Below are 22,200 nucleotides of genomic sequence, written 5' to 3' on the forward strand. Positions count from 1 at the left end.
ACATTGTTTTTCTTTTTTTGCATGTATTTCTTGATTATGTATGAATATATGAAAAGAGTTAAAATATTGAAATAAAATATGTTAAGTTGTACATCCTTTTGAAATAGAACATCCTTGTCTCTGTAAAAAGGGTTCATTATAAACTAGTTCTGCAAAACGGGGGTGAATAAATTAAACACATATCAGTATTGTTTAAGCTTATTTTAATTTTAATGTAAATACTTACTGATAGACTTTAAACATATTTATAACATAGAGTTGGAGTAAATTTATTACTAATGTAAAATAACTGAAATGTTCACTGATTGAAATGAGTTGTTTAAAATGAATAAAAAGATACAAAACCTTAAATCACTTGTTTTGTTTTGTTTAAGTTTAATTGGGGATGCATGCTCCACTGTGAGCTCCTCAACAAATCCTGTTCTAAATCTAAATGCATTTAGATTGGTGTATCTTGTTGAATATAATGATCGGTGTACGACGTTGAGGATAAAACTGCCCATGTTGTGGTGTACTTTAAGACTGAATCAAGGGCGGATCCAGTATTTATTTTCGGGGAAGGGGCCTTGGCTTTAGTTTGCCACAATCTCTACTAAAAAATGGGTTTTCTATCTTAGACTAAAAATTTAAAAGTACGAAAAGAAATGTACTTGTACAGTACTAAAAGTTATTTAAGTATAGTTCATTAAGTATAATAAAAACAAAAGTAATATTTTTTAAAATTCATATTTATTGCAAATGAGTAGTACTACATCATTTTTAAAGACGAAAAAGATCTAAAACAACGTATTAAAGACATCTGGCACCCTTGTTTGCAAATCTTTGGATTACATTTTCAGTCTTCAATGTCTCTATGAACGTAAAGTATGCATAGACCGGTTAGTCGCGTGTCCCCTTTCTTGTTCTTAGCGAAGCCTTTACTCTTCTTAAAGTTGAGAGAGTACTCTCTGCCGGAGCTGAACTGACTGAAAATAAAGAAATTCTTAATTATGTAAAAATAATAAATAATAGATAACTTTGTAAAATCAACTATTGGTATTGGATATTACTGGAGAGCAGTTTCACAAGCCTATTAAATTATATTTGAGATAGATCCATAGGCTTAAATATATGTATTCTTTTTCAGACTTCCAACAATTTTCCATAGAGCAATTTCTCCTTCAATTAAAGTTATGTTTGTATTAGTATCACCATTAACAATAATGGGTGAGAACTTTTCAATCCTTCATTTAAATGTTCTAGTAACTCAATTTTCTTTTCACTCTGTGACTCGACTTAATTTTTAAGAGAAACACTCCAGTGAGCTGGAACCCAATCTAGAAGATAATCGTTACATACATGATCAAAACGAGGTATGTAAATAAATAGTCTGTAATACTCTTCTGGGTCTCCTGGGTAAGTTGCCCTGATAGTTTGTCTGCCCACACGTCTAGGTACCTTTATTCCAATATCCAACTACTCTTGTCGCCTGAAGAGATTTTAAATCCCAGTAGTTTTCTAAAATTTTCTCCATTGCTGGGGCCAGCTTCTTCGTTCACGTAGGGGCTTCTGGGAACTTAAGAGCTGACCAACTTGGTCTAAGAGTCCGTCATGACGGGGGTTCATCGTTCTGTGGTTTTTCTAGGCGTGAATACTTTGTAGCTGTCTCGAAGTGGGTTCACACGAGAGAAGTCGGAGACTGCATCCGGGTCTGAGGATAAGTAAATTGGTCCTTCAGTTACCACCCGGCAGGGTGATTTTCTTCCCTTAGGTGGATCGATGTTTTTAGGTTTTGGGTTTAATCACGAGACGTGGTAACCTGAGTAAGCATCTTAACAGAGTTGGCATTTTCCGGGAGGATCCGCTCTATAGATTGTGTGACGGGCAGGAAGGAACTGGTGAACACATGCTCTTTAATTCCTGCAATAGTAAGGGAGCTCTACGCCATCTTTGGTAGTCTGGACAAGTGTGGTGAATCTTCCCAATACGACCTGATCGGTCTACAAACCGCCGAACTGATGAACCTGTAAACTGGCTGGCTTAATGGTACACGTCTGGAGTACTGAAGGTTCTTGTAGCCTAAGTGCATGGCAACAGGCCGCCCGTTAGAAGAAGAAGAACCTTCAATTACGAATCCTAGTCCTATGAAAGATAGTCGAATGTACTTTAATTTTTATTTTATATTTATTTAATATTTATTTTTTTTAATACCGAAATTATGTGACATACTACATATATAAAACGACTTTAATTTGTACTATTAAGATCTCTATTCAATTGAAAAATTACTTAACAAGGTTTCTCCGTTTTATAAGCAAGGTGATTCTGATAAAAGTGCTACTTTTTGGACAAAAGAGAGGTTAGTTAATACACACGTTGCTACATTAAATTGTTACAAGAAAATAGAGATACCTAGCTGGAAGGCAATTTATCTGTACGAATCATATTGTGCATAATACTTATCCAAGTCCATTCTGTATAACACTAGTCTATTGTATACATACAATTTTATTGTTTCTGTTGTTCTGTTCTGTTTCCATGGGCTTTTGGATACATATTTTCCTATAATTTTATTCATGTTTAAAGATTTATGTTTTATTGAATGTGTATGCGATGCAAGATTTCCTCGACCATTAGTATCCAAGACAATTGATCGGGAAAAATTCACTGGCTGCAAAATCTCCTGATCTTATTCCAATTTGACTTTTTCCTTCAGGGTTACCTAAAAGATTTAGCACGATACACCAGTAGACAATGTAGACATACTTATAGCTCATATTGTACTGCAATAGCAGAAGTAGAAGAAACCCTCAAACGTTTGTAAAAGCTAGACAATCAATGTTACAAAGAGCTTGAATTTACACCAATGCAAAAAGAATAACATTTAATGTTTCCTGTAATCTTTATATCTTATTTTCATGAAGGTGTGATTGGTTTGCTTATAAATAAGCATAAATTAAAATTTATTCTCTAAGTGGGCAAACAACTGCATTCCACATGATTATAACACGTTGTTAATTTGATCGAAAACACAACATAGAATAGTTTATTAACGAAAAATGTTCACAGAATCATAAGTGTAAAATAATGAAGACGTTTTTTTAAATATTTATTATACACATTACATATTTGTCACTTAATTGTTCTGAGAAACTTGTGTTTACAGAAAAGAAAAACTAGCAGGCTCAAGTTTTGAATATAAATATGTAATTTACTTCTTTTTAGCATATACATGATTTTTAGTCATAGTTTCATACTATTTATACAACTGTAATTATGTTTTATTAGTTATGAATCAAATGTTAGTACTAATTTTGTATACCAATAAATCAATTAATACAAATTTTGAGTTATGATAAGAAAAAAAAAAAAACTGAATAACATTACTTTAATTAGTTTTGAAGTAACTAGCATTAGCCTACAAAACTAATTTTGTTCCTCCATACCATTTCAATGTAAAAGAAAAGAAGTAGATAACATTTCGTTTTAAAACAATTATGTTGTGACATACATATACAATATCATGGCCTTGGTATCAATGTCACTGGGGCATCCATGGATGTGGTTGATGGTGCCATCAACGCCAATCCCTAATCAGACATCAATCAATCTTCATAATACCTGGAAGGAATGCATGAGACTTACCGTACCTCATAGCATGATCTGCAGAGTCAAAGATTCTTTCTAGCTGAATGTAGTCAGTCACAAGTTATAGAAAAACATTTAAGCAGCTATAAAATATTGAAATTGTACTGTTTTTGTCAGCTTACTATAAACATCCAATGGTGTCTTGAACTTGAAACAGTTTTTTATTTCCTCTATTTCAACGAATATTCTTAGCCACTTCATCTATTTGGGATACAGTATATCTGAAAAATAAGACGATTCGGTAATTAAAAGTACCCATAACTTCAAGAGGGTAAATCTTAAAATTAAAACGGTGTACTAGTTTGGTTACCAATTTTAATAAATCCTCCAACAATTTAAGCAAAATATGTTAGCAAAATCACACTAAATGACACTTCTGAATAGTTTTCAAAACGTGGCACCAGTCTCGCTGTTTATTAAAAAAAAAAAAAAAAACTATTGCTTTAACCAATTAACCAATAAAGATGTAATTTTCTTTTGTTATTATTAATATATTGTAAATTGTAGTAATTGCATATGACATTTATTCGTGCATCAAATTATAAAAATATAAGAAGTAACTTACAATACCTAGCAAACCACAACGTGAGGGGTTTTAATAAAAATATTAAGGCTTATCAAATCACTTTAGATAAAAGTAAACTGTTTTGTTAGTCCTAGTTAGCTAAAAGTGCTTAGATATATGAATATTTTACCTGAAATGCATCACTTCATATATATTGCAATATGCTAAGTCTAATAAGTTTGAATGACAATCTTTGATTTTTTTCTCTACATTATAGGTACAATGGTAATTAATTAGGTTTTTAAACGATAACAATATATACAGCATTTTATTTTAAATATATGCTACTTAACTAATTCCCTTATTAATTTTTTTCTAATAAAAAAATTAATGCATTCCTAAATGTGCAAGGAAAAATACAGCACCTTTCAAATGGCATTATCTGTTATGGATAATCTCTATTATACACGAAAAAATGTTAAGGTCTTACTTTGAAATATGTAAGAGATACTTATTGTATTGGCTACATAAATGGGTGGTAAACACTGCATTTACTAACTACAACTCTGATTTAAATATTTTGTTATGGATTGTATGGAAAATCGTAAGAGACATGTTGTTTAGTTTTCTGCAGAAAAGTGTATTTCATAATGTTTTGGACTGTGTAAGAATATGAAACCGTATATATATATAATAAAGAAAGAATAACCCTTTAAATTTTAAAATTTAGTAAAACAGAACCTAGATAAAGCCTTAAAAACAGGCCCATTATTACATTCTAGGATGATGACAACCCATGTTGCAGATAGGACAACAGTTATTGTACAGATGCCATGATGTGTCTAACGGGTCTAAAGCATTTCCAGCCCAACTGGCCCCCAGGCATGATGGACCATATATGATAATCGGTAGGGAAGATGAAATTATATTTAAACTTAAATAATATAGTGGACTACTCATTAGATCTCACGTAAAAGACGTTAAGCCCTACGTTGCGTAGTCTTCTATTCATTTTTGCATAGGTTGGATTGCATACTTTTGCTTTCTTACTTTGTATGTCTTTTTACTATTTCTTCTTGGCTTGCAGGGGATGACAATCGCCAAGGACAACGAGGTAACATCGTAACAGAAGTGCGTAGTAAACATGAGCGGAAAGATAAAAAACACTATATGAACACAAGCATTTTCATCCAATAGGATCACAACAGTGAGAGCTAAAAGGGGTACAAAAGTGGATAAAGGTGTTTTCAAATTCAAATTCAAATAATTTATTTCAGAATAAATACATTATTTATATGTATATCTCAGAAGTGAACTGTAAAACTATGATACAAGCTAATTATCTTTCCTAATATAATTTAAACAAATAGTGCTTAATATAAAATAAAGCTATGTGGAATTTAAAACTTCTTCCAAGTAGTAGAACTCCCTGTCTAATAGGCATATTTTGATGTGTTTTCAAATGATTTACCTTGGCATGTTTTTACTTCAGAAGGTAACCTATTAAAAAAATCCCGCATAAGATACCTAACTCTCGGAGAGAGTAAGACGATGTCTGGGGGTACAGAGATCATTGACGTGTTTGGTTGGAAACCTGTGATTCTTATCATCGCCCGGCCTTAAAAGTGAAACTGTTTTTACCCTACTGGCACCCGCCCATGTAGGCCTGTTGTTGAGGCTTAGAAAAGTATACGTAATAATTTTTTTTCTATTTCGCTGGAATAAATTCATTCATTCATACCAGTAACTTAATAACAGTGAAATACTTGAGAACATAATGGAGACTATCGGTCTTCCTCTAAACTCTGAGATGAGCTCTGACGTGTGTTACATGAACTGCCTGAGGTGTATAAGGTTCAGCCAAACCAAATTTTGTGAACAATGTTTTCCAAGTTTTTAAAGGGAGAAATAGTTATACCCCTGCATTGGTGGTTGAATAATAGGGATTTATGGAAATATTAGATGACTTTGTCAAGGTTTCAAGCTTCAGTTCTTACCTCCAGGCTATTATGGGAAATTATAAAAAGAGTTTCAAGACAGGACACACGGAGAGAAAGAAAACTAAAGATTCGTATTCAATATATTGACTCTTACTCAACGTTGTGGACGATCAAACCCGTTTATATCACATTTATAATAATTTGAACCTGATTACAGACTTTACATAACAAGAAAATACATTCAAAATCTGTCGAACCTACTTAGTCGATCCTAAGAGTATGAAAGCTTACTGAGAGAAAGCTACATTTCGTAATTATCCACCACAATCGCTTAAACCCGGTACTGCTTATTTTACGAAAGAGAAAAGGAGCGTGTAATTTGATGAACCAGTGCACCTAGAGATGTTACATCCTTTTCAGAACAATAATATACAGTAGCTACAAAAACTATGTGAGATTTATGGAACTAGGCAAAATTGAGTCTTAGTCCAGAGAGAATCCCTAGAAACAGCAATTTGTCAAATGCAGCTCCGTAATCATCTTACCGACCTGGGGCCTCGGCAGTAGCCTGATCAAACAAGAGAAGACTAATTTGACATAATTGTTATAGAAACTAATCGACGTACGCTGTGCGCAATATTACTGCATACAACATATATAACAGGAACGATATAGTGATGCGTAATATAACGATATTGCATACTTTTAAACAACTTCTATGACCGTAATATTACGTCAAAAACTGATAAGGTAAATTTAGTCCAGCTACAACACGCATCGGCCACACTGTGCGTCGCATCAACTTGCGTTTGCATATGTTTAGCCTGTATTTTCATTCAAGCTGCGTGAACTACAAAAATAAAATATTTAAATGAATGTTGTGTTATGAATGTTAATTTGTACTATAGTCTAAGAGAAAATAGGGTTAAACCTATATTATGTTATGACGACAATGCGGAAGATGAAATAAGACGAAATGAAGGTTTAATGAAAGCCGAAACTATACATTTTATTATTAGTATTATTTATATCAACATCTTGTATTTGTTATTCGGTTTTTATCGTGAAATAGTTAGATTTGCCAGACAGACATAATATGGTAATAGCAACATAAATCTGATAATGATATTATAGGATAGACAAGCTATTCGGTCAGGTTATTGAAAGAACAATATACGTTTAACATCGCTAAATTATATGGAAGACAGCTTCTTTTTAGGATTATAAAGTTTAACTTAGACTCTTTTTAGATGTAACCATACAAATTATAAATGTACGACAAGTTTTGGATGTTTTAAGTTAGGATTTTAATAAGGATGAAATAAGTTCAAAACCAACTTTAAATATATAAACCATATTGAAGCATTTTTGTACCTTCACAAAATAATCCTTTATTATTAAAAAGAGCATTAATAATAATTTTCAAAAACACATTATTGTGTTTTATTGATTTTAAGTAAATACATAAACTAACCGCGTTTTTGTCATTTTAAAATTAAAAAGATTACACAGATTAATAGCCAGGTTATATAAATATGTATTTTGGCTAACAGTAAAGAACTATATCTTTATAACGTCATACTATCATTATGGAAAATTCTTATGAAAAGTCTGTTGAGGTAGGTACATATGAGGCTGTTGAGGTAGGTAACAGTTCATACTCGTACAAGTGTTACGCGGTTGTTATCAGTGTGCAGTAAAGATATGAATGCCAATGAAGTTTGTTAATAACCATACTATTTATTTTATATTCAAAGCATTTTCTATCGGCGTTTCACTATTCAGCAACTAGAAATATGGACGTTGGAAGAGAAGGGTTGGAGGAAGAAGTAGTGGAAAGGAATAGGTTCGTAACCACGGCAGTTAATATAACTGTATAGTCTATTAGTTTAAATTTTGTTAAAACCGCCTAGCCGGAAATAAAAATATATGGATATAATGGAAAACGAGAATACAAAAGCAACTCAATGACTTCAGATAAGGTTTATATTCCAGTGATAGTCACTGTGTATGAGGATATCACAAATTTATTCTTCAAGTACCATGTGAATATACCTAAGGAAATGGCACGTATAGGCACCGTGATTATTATGTATTTAGTAGTATCGTGATGTGACTGTTAAATAAAGTTATATTAAAAAAGTACAAAATGCGGAATACGTATTAATAGAAGACAGGGGAAGATCAATGACATCGGAATTAACTTTGTTAATGAATGCAAGAATTCAGTTAATCACACATAAGGAATATCAAGCCCTGTTTCATACCACTATCCACATTTCAGTTCTTCTCATGACTTTTATTCATCAAAAGCGAGTACTCTGCATTCTGATACATAGGATCAAAGCACTTCCCTAAAATTTGTATATAGCACATTCACGTCCGTTATAACACCTCCATCAATATTACCAGCTAGAACCGAGGAAAAACCTTCCCGTAACCGTAGAAGCGTATTTTTAGAAGTAGATTAGCTTCGCTTTCAAGTAATTCAAATAGTTAACATTTCTAGAATGATGGCCTTTTTCATCGAACCTATTATATTTTAACGACTCTTCATACGCGAGAGACAGGGCTATTACGAAGAGAGTGGAGAAGATGGTAAACACGGCTGAGATGAGAATTTTAAGGTGATCTCTGGGGTATACACTCAAGAGCAGGAAGAGTGATGATTAGATAAGGGCGGAGATAAAGATGGCGTGTGTAGTGGACAAACCCACAGAGAGGAGGTTCAGACGGTGGAGTCATGTGCAGAGAAGGGATGACGAGCACATGCTGCAGTGAGTAGTCAGAAGGAAATTGGCTGTGCATAATGAACCTGGAGGTGGAGGCTGCACAGCCCAGAGCCAGATGGAAAGTCAGTCTCATGTATCCGACTTCTTCTAGGGAACAGGCTCGGATAAGGTTAAAAAAACGATTGAATACACTGCACAGTATCTGCTTCCGTATCTATGAGAACGTTTCTGTTGTTGAAATAAAGTTGTCTAAAACTCACTTAGGGTCTCTGAAATATTTTTCTGTACATTATCCTTCATACACGCAGTTATCACTACATTAAAATCCTTAACATAAGATAGAGATATAAATATATAGTAGTATTTCAAGTCACAAGATTGTTCAGACAATTGACACCAGGGATACAGAAATCAAGAAATCCCTGTCTTCTCTGACCAATCGAAGTCGACTAGATCACATCTCGTAAGGATAATATCTGTGCCATTCTCAGCTGGGAAAATTACAAAATCCATAAATATTAAAAGAGCTCATATTTTATGGAATAAAAAATACATTCATGGAGCACTCATACTCCGAGTATTAACATCACTAACCTTATGCTAATATGTTACATTGTGAAGTGTATTTTCCCAACAGTATTAGATAACTGTCAAAAACAAGAAGGAAAACCAAGGGAGATGAGTAATTGTAAAACAAAGTTCTTACCTTTTACGCAGAAGACAAGCAAGCAAAACTGCCCTCATCCATGCCGTCGGCATCATCCTGTCAGTTCTGTAAACAATACAACTATATGGAATTGAGGAAAAAGGTACATTGTAAGATGACAGCTACGATTCGGTCAAAGCAAAACTGCCGGAGGTGGTACTGACCAAGAATGGAAATAGGATTTAGACTGTATACACTGGACATACTGGAAATAAATATTGAAGCTCATTACTGTTACGTTTGTTCCGTCTCCGATAGCTATGGAATAATATTTATAATTATTAATAAACATGCTTCTAAACGAATATATAACATACTAACCGAGGAGATTCCTGGACCTCACTAAATACCTATTGGAAGTCTTATTCAGCTGTAGACACCTGTAAATTGTAATTAGTTTTTTTGGCACTAATCTTATGACAGACACTTGGTACAGAACAAATTTGGCAATGGAACTCACGTTCTTCTCCGTGGAAAAAGGTTTAAATGTAGTTTTTTTGTTCTCTTATGACAAGAAGCTTATAAATTGCATTTAGTCCTATAAGAACCTTAGAGCTGCTTCCGGAGTGACAGGCTATAGAGGATGGGTAAGGTCAGGGGGTAGGAACCGCCTCCTATCGAAATCCACGAGGAAGAATTAGAGCATTAATCTCAAAGTTATGTCCCCCTGAAAGAAGAGGAGGCCAGGTCTGATCCAGCCTCTCGAGTCAAAGCAGGCGGGGGGTGGCATACCCTTTTTGAGGCTAGCTAGAACCTTTCATACTTAGGGAACGAAACCCACCAACTACAAATGTCATTTCCCGCAGTAGAAGAGACCTATCGAATTACCTTTGCACCCCACAACCAGATAATCCCCCCCCCTCTCCTGCACCCTTGTACAACCAGATACCCAGATCAAGCAATTTCAAGCATGGCTGCTGCTTGGACGGGTGACCACTGAGCGATCCTGTCCTTGCTAACAGCCCGCCTGCCCGGCCGTTGGTGGTGGTTTGGAAGTCACCTTTAAGCCGTTGGTCCCCAGGTTAAGTGTTAGAGAGGGCTTCTTAGCTCTACCTTCGCCTGGTAAAATGAGACATCTTTACTTTATTTTTCCTATCCCAAAATCTCGACATTTGCGGTTAGTGATGTGTCGTTCCTGGACCATAAGGTTGCACAGATTTAAGTGACACATCGGTTTTTGATTTTCCCAGTAGAAGGTATAAACCAGCCAAAAATGATCCCTGCTGGGTATTAAATATGGTTACAGCAGAGCTTCTTTTTAAAAAACTGATATTGGATCTTTATCTCCGCCACTGCTTATTACCATGGCGTCTCTTAATCTATAATCTTTTAAGCTTGTTGGATACCTGGAAGTTCTAACTACTCGTCATAAACACAGTGAGAAATTAGGTTTTCAGCTTTACTCCTTGTCTAAAGTTCAATCGCTGCATTCACAGACAGTTAAAGTTAAGCATTGTCATTACCATCGCCAAAAGTCTCAGAAGTACAGAAACCGTTCCCTTCCAGCAATGGCCTTCTACTAATATGAAGACATTGACATTCTTGAGTTTTAGAAATTTTAAGACTCAGTAAAAGCAGATAAGAGTTACGTCATACTCCTTCGTCTTTTCAATCAAGTTCTCAAAGTCTATGTAATTTAGACTACATCAACACTTTAATCTCATTAGACCCAACTTGACCTCCTTCCTCATCACATTTTCTCAATACCCCTAAAAGAGGACTGAAGAATCTCAATTATTCCTTCATTGACGATCTCCTCATTAGGTAAAAATAAACTCTGATACTGGCATCTGTCTGAGTCCAATATCAGTACCGCAAAATCTCAGAGAAAAGGCGATAAATCGTACAGTCGGACTACTGACCAATTTCATTCTGCGGACTGATTCTCGTCATTCTAGAGCCACAATAATAAGTGTTTAACGCTCAAATAATTTACTGCATTTATTCTATTAATCTTTCACTTCCGTAAAACCATGGGACAAAACACTAAGTTTAAGGAACATTTTATTTTATGGTATATACGACAAAAATGTCAATACGTCTAGATAGGTTACATAAAAAAACAAAGTAAATTTTGAATTTAATTTTGAGGAAATTTTGGTAAGATCTTATCGGTGTAATAAAGGGTGCGTAAAACCGGCCACTTTTGGCTTCAACAATAACAACGTCATGAAACTAATTTGGGTTCAATTACATTTGTAATTTGCACAAATAAATGATATTAACTACAGATTCTGTGCAAATTATTTTTCTTTGCGTACAGCAGCTTAAAAATGTTTTTACCAAAGCATTAAGACACATTTTGAAAATTAAAAAGTGATTACACACGAATGCTCTATCCTTAAATATAGACTGCAACCTTATATGCTGTATATACCAGATTGAACTACTTATAGTATCGAATTAAGTTATATTTCTCATCAGAGAGACTGTCAGTGGTTAGATGATTGGATATGGTACTTTACATGCATATAGTCTTTCCTCTTACTATAAAAATGGCATCTTCAGAGCTTTATAAAACATACAAAAAATTATACTTAAATGTTTAAATTTATAATAGTGCAAACCACCATTTATTTTACATGGGCATTTAATTGCTTCAAGAATACCAAAATACCTCACGGTTTGTTTTGTATAAATTATAGTACTTTTCATAAGAGGTTCATTCATTAGGTAAATCCTTTATCATATTTACAATTACGTCAATATCATTATTTCTGCAACGCTCGCTACTCGCACGTTGTCGGTTTAAGGTCTATAGTTAATTATATGTCGTAAACACAAACTAATCTTCTCTGTATTTTAATACCATCATCAGAAAGCGTTACATAACCTTTTCATGTTCACCTATATTTGCATGTCTTTCACTACATTTCAAAATCCTTACCGTAATTAAACATTAAGCGACCATAGGCTATAAGTCTAACTAACCACGTGGATAGATCTTCCTATTTGGCCACTTTCATCATCTCTGGAGTCTTGTGTTGGATTAAGTCTGCACTGGCCAACACACACCCTAATTTTACAACAAAAATGCATGTTAGAATTTTTAACTTGAGCATTTAATAACGGTTAATCATATTGATTTCTTTCTAGTTTTATAATGGAAATCACATCTAAAAAGGCTTGTGCTGATGAAGTTTTACTTCAATATCTTAGGACTGCCTAACAATAAATCATTAGGTAAATCAAAAACAAAATGTAATTTTTTAGTTTACTCAGAATACAATTAATCATGAATATGTTACATTAACATTTTAAGTGTTCTATTATACGATGGTAAAACCGAACAGTTTAAAACCAGAATTTTAAGTCCAGAAAAGTATTGGAATTACTACTTACAAAACTCCCAAGATATTTTACATCTAGAATTGAAGAGGAAAATTTCAAAAGGTACATAATTCAACTAGAAACTATATGGACAATACAGACAATAGTTGTATCTTCTGTTGATAGGCCTACTTATGATCTTTAGGGTGAACTTCAGATTCGTTGGCAACTAGAAGAGATTTATGGACCCATACAAGAGTTTCATGTGCTTCTACATGTGCTTTACCTAATATTCCTACTATTCCTCTTCAACCGTATTCCCATAAGGAGAGCTTCACCAAACTCCATACGCCGTTTCGAAGTGGTTATACTTCTCAGAGTAATAAATAATACCGTAAAAATAAATACAGACCAGGAATTCAAAGTTGATCTTCTACTTCAGGCAGTTACACCTCAAATTCACGAATCCATTTATAATGTATGCATACCTGACAGTCCTCTAAGCAAAACCTATGACGAAATAATTGAAATACTCACAGCTTGTATTGATAATAAATTAAGCATATGGGCTACACAACATAGGTTTTTTACACGCACACAACACCCTAATGGATTTGTCCATTACTATGCAACAATATAGCACATTTTGAATTGTAATAAATGTATAAGGAACCTGTATCAAAAATTTTGTTGCCTATGCAGTTTATCTGAGGACTTAATGACACTGATATTCGCACCAAGTTGCTGAAGGAACAACAGGTTCGACGTTTTAAAGATGTCTTAGAACAATCAGCTACAATTGAACTTGCGAAAGGCGAGAACGCTGTGATAGAGTGTAACACTGAAATTCACTCAGTATTTAATTAAACTAAGAACAACTAACAGCTTCAAGTTAGTGCTATGTTTAACCCCAATAGACGATAACTAATGAACTTTGAAGATTTCAAAAACAAGTGTTATGGTGTGAGGATAACTCTCATGAAGTACGTTAGTGCAGGTTCAAAGCTTCTACCTGCAATTTATGCTATAAAGTAGGTCACTTACAGTACCTTGTGTATGTCTACAATTTCAAATCTACACTGGAGAACTCATGCGATCAAGAAGAGTTACTTTCGTGGACGTTTCATTCAAGGGTAAATACTTCATTGGCAAAATGTATCTGATATACCAAAATGTGGATGATTAAAGTAATGCCAACATGTACAGCACCAATCACGTAGACAGTGAACGAAGTAAGGAAACTATTTTCTACATTCGGGTTTCCCATGTGTTAGTTTCAGAAAAAGGCTCACAATTTGATTCTCAGGAATTCAGAATTTTCTAAATGCTTGTGACATTACTCACAAGAAAGCAGCACCGTGCCAATCCCAACTCGAATAGGCAAATGGAAAGATACGTCCAGACATTGATGTAGAGTATACTCGCTATGGCAGGAGAGAAGGGGCCTTTAAAATTTAAAATAAGTCGATTTCTCATGCAACTTCGGCAATCTCTAAACACGACTGGCACTTCATCATATCACATAATGTTTGGAAGAAGAGTAAAAAACAATCATTCTTTACTCAAACCAGAGTTAAACACAACTCGTAATTACGAAGATAGTACAGTTGGAATTCGGAGAGTTTGAATGGTTGGAGATAGAATTCAAGTGAGAGACTATAAGAATGGAAAGGAAAAGTGGAACTTCGGACGAATATAATCGAGGGATGAGCGTGTTACCTAAATACGTGTCCTGATGGGCAATTTAAACAATGACGTATTGAAAAACTGAATGTTGGTTTTGTTGGTAAATCTCCAACAAGAGAAACACAGTCAGCTATAGACACGTTATCTCCAACCTCTCCAATATCGCAGTGTCCTTGATGTAACACAGAAATCTTGGACCACTAACGTTTTAAAATTATTTATTATAACATGTTTATCAAGTTTAAAGAATCATAGAGAAATAGAAATACAAGATATATTTTTATGTCTAGACATTACAAAATATATTTTAATGACATTTTTATTTACTACAACATTTCAATAATTTGTTTACAGTCGTTCAAAGATACAACATCTTCTGAAGAATTGTAATAATGTAATATATTATAGTTTAAATGTTTCTTATTATTTTTAAATCTTTATTTTAATACTTGAGGTGCCTAGAATCAAAACCCGCCAAGTCCATATTTTTTTGAAATTGAGTTTGATATTGTTTCTTATAGATTTTTCCTTGCTGGATTCAATTCAACCGTTATTTTTTATCAAATCCCACCACATCTTACTGTATTTTAAAGTCAAAGTTGAGGTTTAGTTTCAATATCCGCCAAGTCCAAACGCAGTTTCACCATTTTTAGTTTCAAAATCCGCCAAGTCCACAACGGCTAATAGGAGCTCCTGGTTTTGTCATGTGACTACCCGGCGACTACCCATGATCCACTGCGAGCTGTTTACTTTTCTTGCTTTATTTTTCTCATTGTGAGTATCCTATCTTTTGTGAAAATACGTGGATTTTTGTGATTACGGTTTTGTTTTTATAATAATTAGTGTATTAAATGATATTTTGTGATAGTTAATAAATACTAACTATCACACCATATTATCGCTATCATACTTTCGAAATGGAGGATGCTGCGGGCACTAACTTAGCAATCTGCCCTGGTAAACTAGCTAGGAAGAAAACCCCTGACAAAAAGGTATGGAAATGGGAATAATTAAACGCCAATATAATTTCTTCTGTGTTTGGCAGATGGGTGCGGGGGGCAAAACAAAAATACAATCCTCATGCTATGCGTTAAAAATGGCTGATATCTGATGCTCCTGATCATGTCACTTGTATTGAAATTACATTTCCCGTAGTTGGGCACTCATTTCATCCACCCGATAGGGTGTTTGGATTAATTAAAAGAAGGATTTGAAAAAGAAGGACACTATTCTTCAGCTAAAAGAGTATGAAGAAGTTCTGGGGAAACATGGAACCGTTCATCATGTTGGAGTCACAGTCCTGGTTAAAGACTGGAAGTCTGAATCTGAAAAAGTGAAAAAACCGAACTTGTGGCATTTAAAGTTTAACCCCTCAAAAAGAATAATGTTAAAACGGAACAAGAAGAAAAATAATATTCTGGTCCCAGGGTGAAGTCTTTTATAGAACTGAAGGTTGTGCAGCAAAATCTGTAACAAAACCAAATTTTGATATGTCTCACATAAACCCAAAAACCATCAACAAGGGGGTTGGCCTTAAATCTGCAAAGGTAAAGGATGTTGCCAGACTTCTCGCAAAGCACTTTGGACAAGACTGGAGAAGCCACGAGATGCTAAAATTTTATCGCGATTTGGAAAACGAAGAAGCTGAAGGTCACAACAATGAAGAAGATGAAAACATCATTGTTGATGAGGAAATACAGAAATAGTGTGATAATAAAATGATAAAGACTGCGTTTACTTTAGAAAAAAAAAACGTTTAATTATTTTACGAGAATTTGCAATTTTTTTTAAATAATTAAAACCAATATTTTTACTTTAGATTTGTTTTATTAAGCCTATACCTAATTAAAGTGTAAGCAAAGTAAACTTTACCGTTAGTAAAGTAAGTTTTTACAGCTTATCCCCTTTGCAGTCTTTGTTTAATTTGGCCCAACAAGTCCCAATCTTAGAATCAAAATCCGCCAGATCCAAAATATGTTTCTTAATTTTTATGAAACTATTGTAGGGATTTTGATAATACATTGTCACTATATGAAAGTAAATATTATGTAATTTTTGGTAAAGAAATTGGTTAGTTCTTATGATTAGTCTGTTTGTGGCAGTTTTCTCCACTTTTCCGAAAATTTGGTGAGATGGACTTGGCGGGTTTTGATTCTAGGCACCTCACTTTATAAATCTTGATCTATAGATTTATTAAAAACATATACTTTTGAATAAGGAACCAATTTATTGGAGATGAAATACAATAATAAAGTTTTTATCCACATTCACTTGAACCAACTATTAATTTTAATTTCATTATTTATTATTTTTCCAAAGTTTATAATATTATTAGAACATTTTACTTAAAACAATTCTATATTTAAATCACGAAAATTAAATTGTTCAAATTGACTTCTAAAAACTCTAAATTAGTCCTAAATTAAGAAGATCTAATTAGTTTTTAAGAAAATTATTATAACGGATTGAGTGGTTTTTACTCTGATAATTTTGTAATGAATATCTTTGAAGATTATATGATTAGTAGTTTTTTTATATAAAGAATTTGAAATATTATATAGCTTCTTTCGAAATTTTGATTTTGGACCTAAAATTAATAAGAACCCAAATGAAATCGATTATATTCCATTTAAAAAATATTTATTCTATTCAAGATTTTGAATGAAGTTTGGCAGAAAAAGAAAGAAAAACAATTATTTATTTAAGACTGAATAAATAATATTATTAAAATGCGTTAAATACTGTAAGAAGGGCGATTTGTTCCCCTCACAAAATTTCAAATTAGCACAGATTATCAAAGAATCTATATTATCATGTTCTTTTTAACATTAAAATCAAATAAAAAGGAAAAAGATTGGTTGTTAATGATAATACAATCTTGTGTTTTGACTCAGAAACAAGGGGCTATTTGACTAGCCCCTGGGCAATGTTCATTAAGGTACTGGATTTATTAAAGAATTTGTTTATATTCATTAATTATAAGAATGAATTAAAGAGAAGCAAAATTGTTTCCAAAATTGATTACAAAAGAAGATTTACTTTCAACTGGAAAATCTGGTGAACCTAAAAATTAAAAGAAATTTTAAAATTAAAGCTACAAAATTGAAAATAAAATGACAGAACATATAAATATAATTCTTTACATACATAAATTTCCTTTCTTCCAAAGTTAATTTTTCAATGTTATCGAACAATCCTTTCTGATATTTTACATAGAGCTTTTTGTTTAGATTTACTATGTATTGGCAAATTCTAAAATGTCTAGTTTTCTTTACATTCAAGAAATCCTTTTTCTTTTAAAGTTACTTTTAATGAATATATATTGATTTTACAAATCTTTTGATAGTTTTCTTTAAAAATGTTAATATAACAATTATAATATAATCAATTTCTAGATCTTTGTTTTTACATAATTGTGATACATCTGTCTTTACACATGGAGCTTTTCTTTTGAGTCCCCATTTATATAAACAAATTTACCTCTAGTATTGGAACTTCAATTCTCATTCGAAAATATTCTAGATACGTTCTTATTATTTAAATCTTTTATATTACGGTGTTATCAATTATAGGATTGGTGTTACTAATTTTATAAATTATAAAAGTTCCCTAAATCGATTGTTTGTATGTTTGTTTGAAAATGTTTGTTTTTATTAACGATTTCAACATGATTATTAATCGTAAATTTTGGCTTTCGTGAGTTTCTATAAAATATACTTGAAACCGGTTTTTAATAATTCTCGTGGGTTTTTACTTATTTTAGGTCACATTTTATTATGCTGCAAACATGATTATTATAATCTTTTAACATTTTTAAAAGTAACGATTCAATACATTTTTTTATTAATCACAAAAATAAATTTTAAATTCTGTTATATCTTTGTACAATACTATTTTTTGTAATTATCAGAGTGATAAATGATTATGTTGTATTTTCTCAATACTTCATTGTATACTTTATTTAAAACAATAAATCCTTATTTGCATGTAAGAGATTAGGAACTTTATGGTTGACTTTTATTGCATCTTGTGTTATATCTTTAAACGCGTTTGAAACATCATCTTTTCCTTTTTTCATTTTACTTGCTCTTGATCAAACATATTTTGAAAATATATCTGTAGCATTTAACATACATTTAAATAATTAATTTTTATCTGAATAATTTAACATTACTACTAAATCTCCAAATAATCCCTTCCTAGGGTTAAAAAGTTTCTTCTTTAAAATTTCTTTGCTACAAGTGCATATATTTCTCTAGCTTTAATTTCATTTTTAATAATTATTAATTTGGCATTGGGATTCTATATAATGTTACTTTGATCTGCTTTACATTTTGAATATCATACTTCATTTCCATATTATCCATTTTGAGTTAGGGAGGGTTTATACTATATATATTTTTAGTTTACCTTTTATTTTTATGAATGTTTATCATCTTTATTCATATTTTGATAAACTTACAATATTTTATTAAATAATGTATAAATATCTAAAACATTTCGTTTTAAAACTACATATTATATTTAAATCTTCTAAAATATCATAAATTTTTATACTCATATGGAAATGTTTGAACTATTTCCTAATAAAATTATTTTATCGTCTCTAGAACACATTGTCAATTTAGTTATTGTATATAATTGATGGTTATAACATATTATGCAAGTAACCTCTCTAAATTCATTTTTATCTTATAATAAATAAAATTTAAAACTATTCATATTTATTCGTTTATTTACAACACATCATTCAATTCCTTTACGTCTAACTGGATTTGAATTTGTATGAATATACAGTCAATCTCGATCCAAAAATCTCTTCTAAAATTTCACCATTTAATAAATCACTCGTGATTTTGGGGATAATCGCTTGTTTGATTCATTAAATGTTTGTTCAATAAATGTATATGGATCTTATTCCATTACTACAAATTATATGCATCTTTCCATGTGAAAAAGATTAAAAAAATTATTAGATTATCACAATAAAACAAATTCATCAAACATTTTTCAAGCTTAAAACTAAAAATCCAATAAATCCAATTTATGCTTGCACATGTGTGATGCTTTACAATGTTCATAACATCTTTTAAAGTATTTAAATTTGTTTTTTTTTTACACAACGCAATGAAAATATGACATTTATTTCGAAAATATTCCATCGATTTTCCTAAAACTGAATAGGTCGTTATCCTATAGAAATCTTTGTCAAAATCAACTGTAGCTATACCTCTTACATTAGCATTAAAATCGATGTATTCTTTTATATAAATATAATTACTCTATTAACATTTTTCAAAGGCATTCCTCGTTCTAGATTATATGCAAGATAATATTCTCGAATGCACAACATATTCAGTGTTATGTATAGTAGTAACTAATTTATTTTAATGTACAGAAACTTGTGGTAGATATTTATGAAAATTTTGTGAATTTTTTAGATGTTCTAGATAAACTTCAAGCATATATTCATATGATTCTTGGCCAGTAAATTCTAGAATTGTTTCTTTCCATTCTGCAGTTGTATCACATTCTGGATCTTACTATGTTATGTCATCATATGGTGAATTTGGAAAAAAGCCCCATCCATAAAGACTATTTACATTAACATAATGTTTTTGTAGTAAATAGTTTTCAGGTTTTGTCTAATTAAAATCCTTTAAATATTTATTATTTAACATATCTTTTTAAAAATTGAGAAATTCCACATCTATTCGTCATTTCAATCAGTAGATGAATATCGTAATCATGAATCAGTTGTAACTCGATTATAATTAGTTTTTAGCATCGAATCCCATGCTAAAATATAACAGTTAGATAATGTGAAGGACTTATTTATAACAGTAAAGCATATTGATTTAAATGTTCAAATATATCTGCAAGCTATAGATCATCTTGAGTTTTGCATAAATCAGAATAATTCCTAAAATGTTTCATTTTAAATTTGTTCCAGACAATTTAAAATAATGCTGATAATCCTTTTCAGATATGCCTTTTTAGTGCAGATTTAATAGAAATATTGAATTTTTTATTTTTTATTATGATCAAGTTATTGAATAATAACGACAAACTCATAAGATAATATTCGTTTACCAGATAAAATTCCAAACATTACTCCTTCATAGTTTTGTTGTTTTTCTTATACTTTGTTTAGAATGTTATCAATTTTTATAAAAATGTTAGTGTGTATAAAATAATCTGTATTCAAACTTGTTAGCTAACTTTTCTATGGATGATGCTATGAATCTGAAATTTCTAGGTTTATCATCAAACAAATTTCCATGTTCAGAATTAACATAATAATTTACGTAGCTAGTATAATTTCCATATTGTTTTGCTACTTACTTAATATTAAAATGAGTGTCATAGTTTGAAATGTATTATGACAGAAAATAGGAATACTTAGAGGATATTTCAGATAAAAAATTCCAAATGTTATAAGCTGCTCCTCTAAATTTCCTTGTTAAATGACAATCATCTCTAACATTTTTAAAAGTGTTATCATTCCAATCATTTGGCACAAAGCGTAATATTTTTTCTGCATCTTGATATGAATGGTGTTCAAAAATATGGCAGAGATTTACATGTCGATATAAAATGTATTCTTCTTCAGCCAATATAACAGATTTTTAATAACACTTTTGCGTTATATAGCCTATTTGGAAGCTTATTGACCTCTTCAAATACTTTTGTAAGTCTATTGGGCAGATCCTTTTCAATTTAAGCTCTATAACATACATGATTATACATACCAGTTGTTACATTTGAATCTAGATATAATGTAAAACTATATATCTTTTGAACTTTTGTAATTAGTCATTTTGAGTACTATTTTTGAAAATAGAAATATATTTTTAAATATGTTAAAAATCCATATAAATCACATAAGGATGCGGAAATCCCTTATGTGCGGAAATATTTTACTCTCTGACTTGGATATGGCAGTATTGGTTTACAGACCTCATGTTGAATATAAATCTCTAAATGGTCTGTTATTAAAACAACGAAATTTATGTTCTTGTTTTGTATGCAACAAATCAATATTTATTCAGAATCATACTATTAAGATTTTATGCACAGGCACAATATTGAATTATTAATAACAAGTACAGATATTTATTGACATTTGCTGGTAGTTTGAATCATATTTACGTTCACTTTACACGACATTGGGTGAATAATTTCCCACCACGTTTTTACTTTTATTTATGTTACTACTCTTGAGATTCTTTGGGATAATAATTTCCCACATGCACAATACATACCATGACGACGTTCTGTAAAACATAAATTTAGTTTTCAGCAGTTGGCAACATCAGCTGGATTTCTATCCAGCTGATATTATGAAAGTGGGAATATATTATCCCTTTGTCACTCAGAGATATCAATGTTTTTGTTCTTGTCCATACATAAAACTTAGAATCAAGATAATTTCACTAATATACATCAAGAAATAATTTAAAGATAAGTAGTATATTCCTTAGTTATCTGTAATCATTTTTATATAATATTTTACTTGTATTTTGCAATGTAAAAATTTCTAATAATGAAAATGTAGCATTGTGAACTACAAGCTGAAAATGTAATGCTTTTTTCAAAAAATATAAAAAAATAGAAATTTTATATTGGCTTGAGAGATTTGTATTTATAAATAACTTACTCTTTTTTATTAGGAATAAACTATTTTGTTCATGTTCTGGTAAAGCAGTTATTTGGATGTTACTCTGGCAGTCT

The 22,200-nt window shown here is 31.6% G+C and overlaps 1 long non-coding RNA gene across 1 annotated transcript; it reads right to left on the bottom strand.

The window, feature by feature from the left end:
• Window positions 1-271: 271 nt before the first annotated feature.
• Window positions 272-9,809, bottom strand: LOC124368532. The gene is made up of 3 exons (XR_006922961.1): window positions 9,511-9,809; window positions 3,750-3,848; window positions 272-965 (listed from the first exon to the last, which is right to left on the bottom strand). It is a non-coding gene; the product is annotated as an uncharacterized LOC124368532 (long non-coding RNA).
• Window positions 9,810-22,200: the final 12,391 nt, after the last annotated feature.

Source organism: Homalodisca vitripennis, chromosome X (assembly GCF_021130785.1).
Source record: "Homalodisca vitripennis isolate AUS2020 chromosome X, UT_GWSS_2.1, whole genome shotgun sequence".
NCBI classification, from domain to species: Eukaryota; Metazoa; Arthropoda; class Insecta; order Hemiptera; family Cicadellidae; genus Homalodisca; species Homalodisca vitripennis.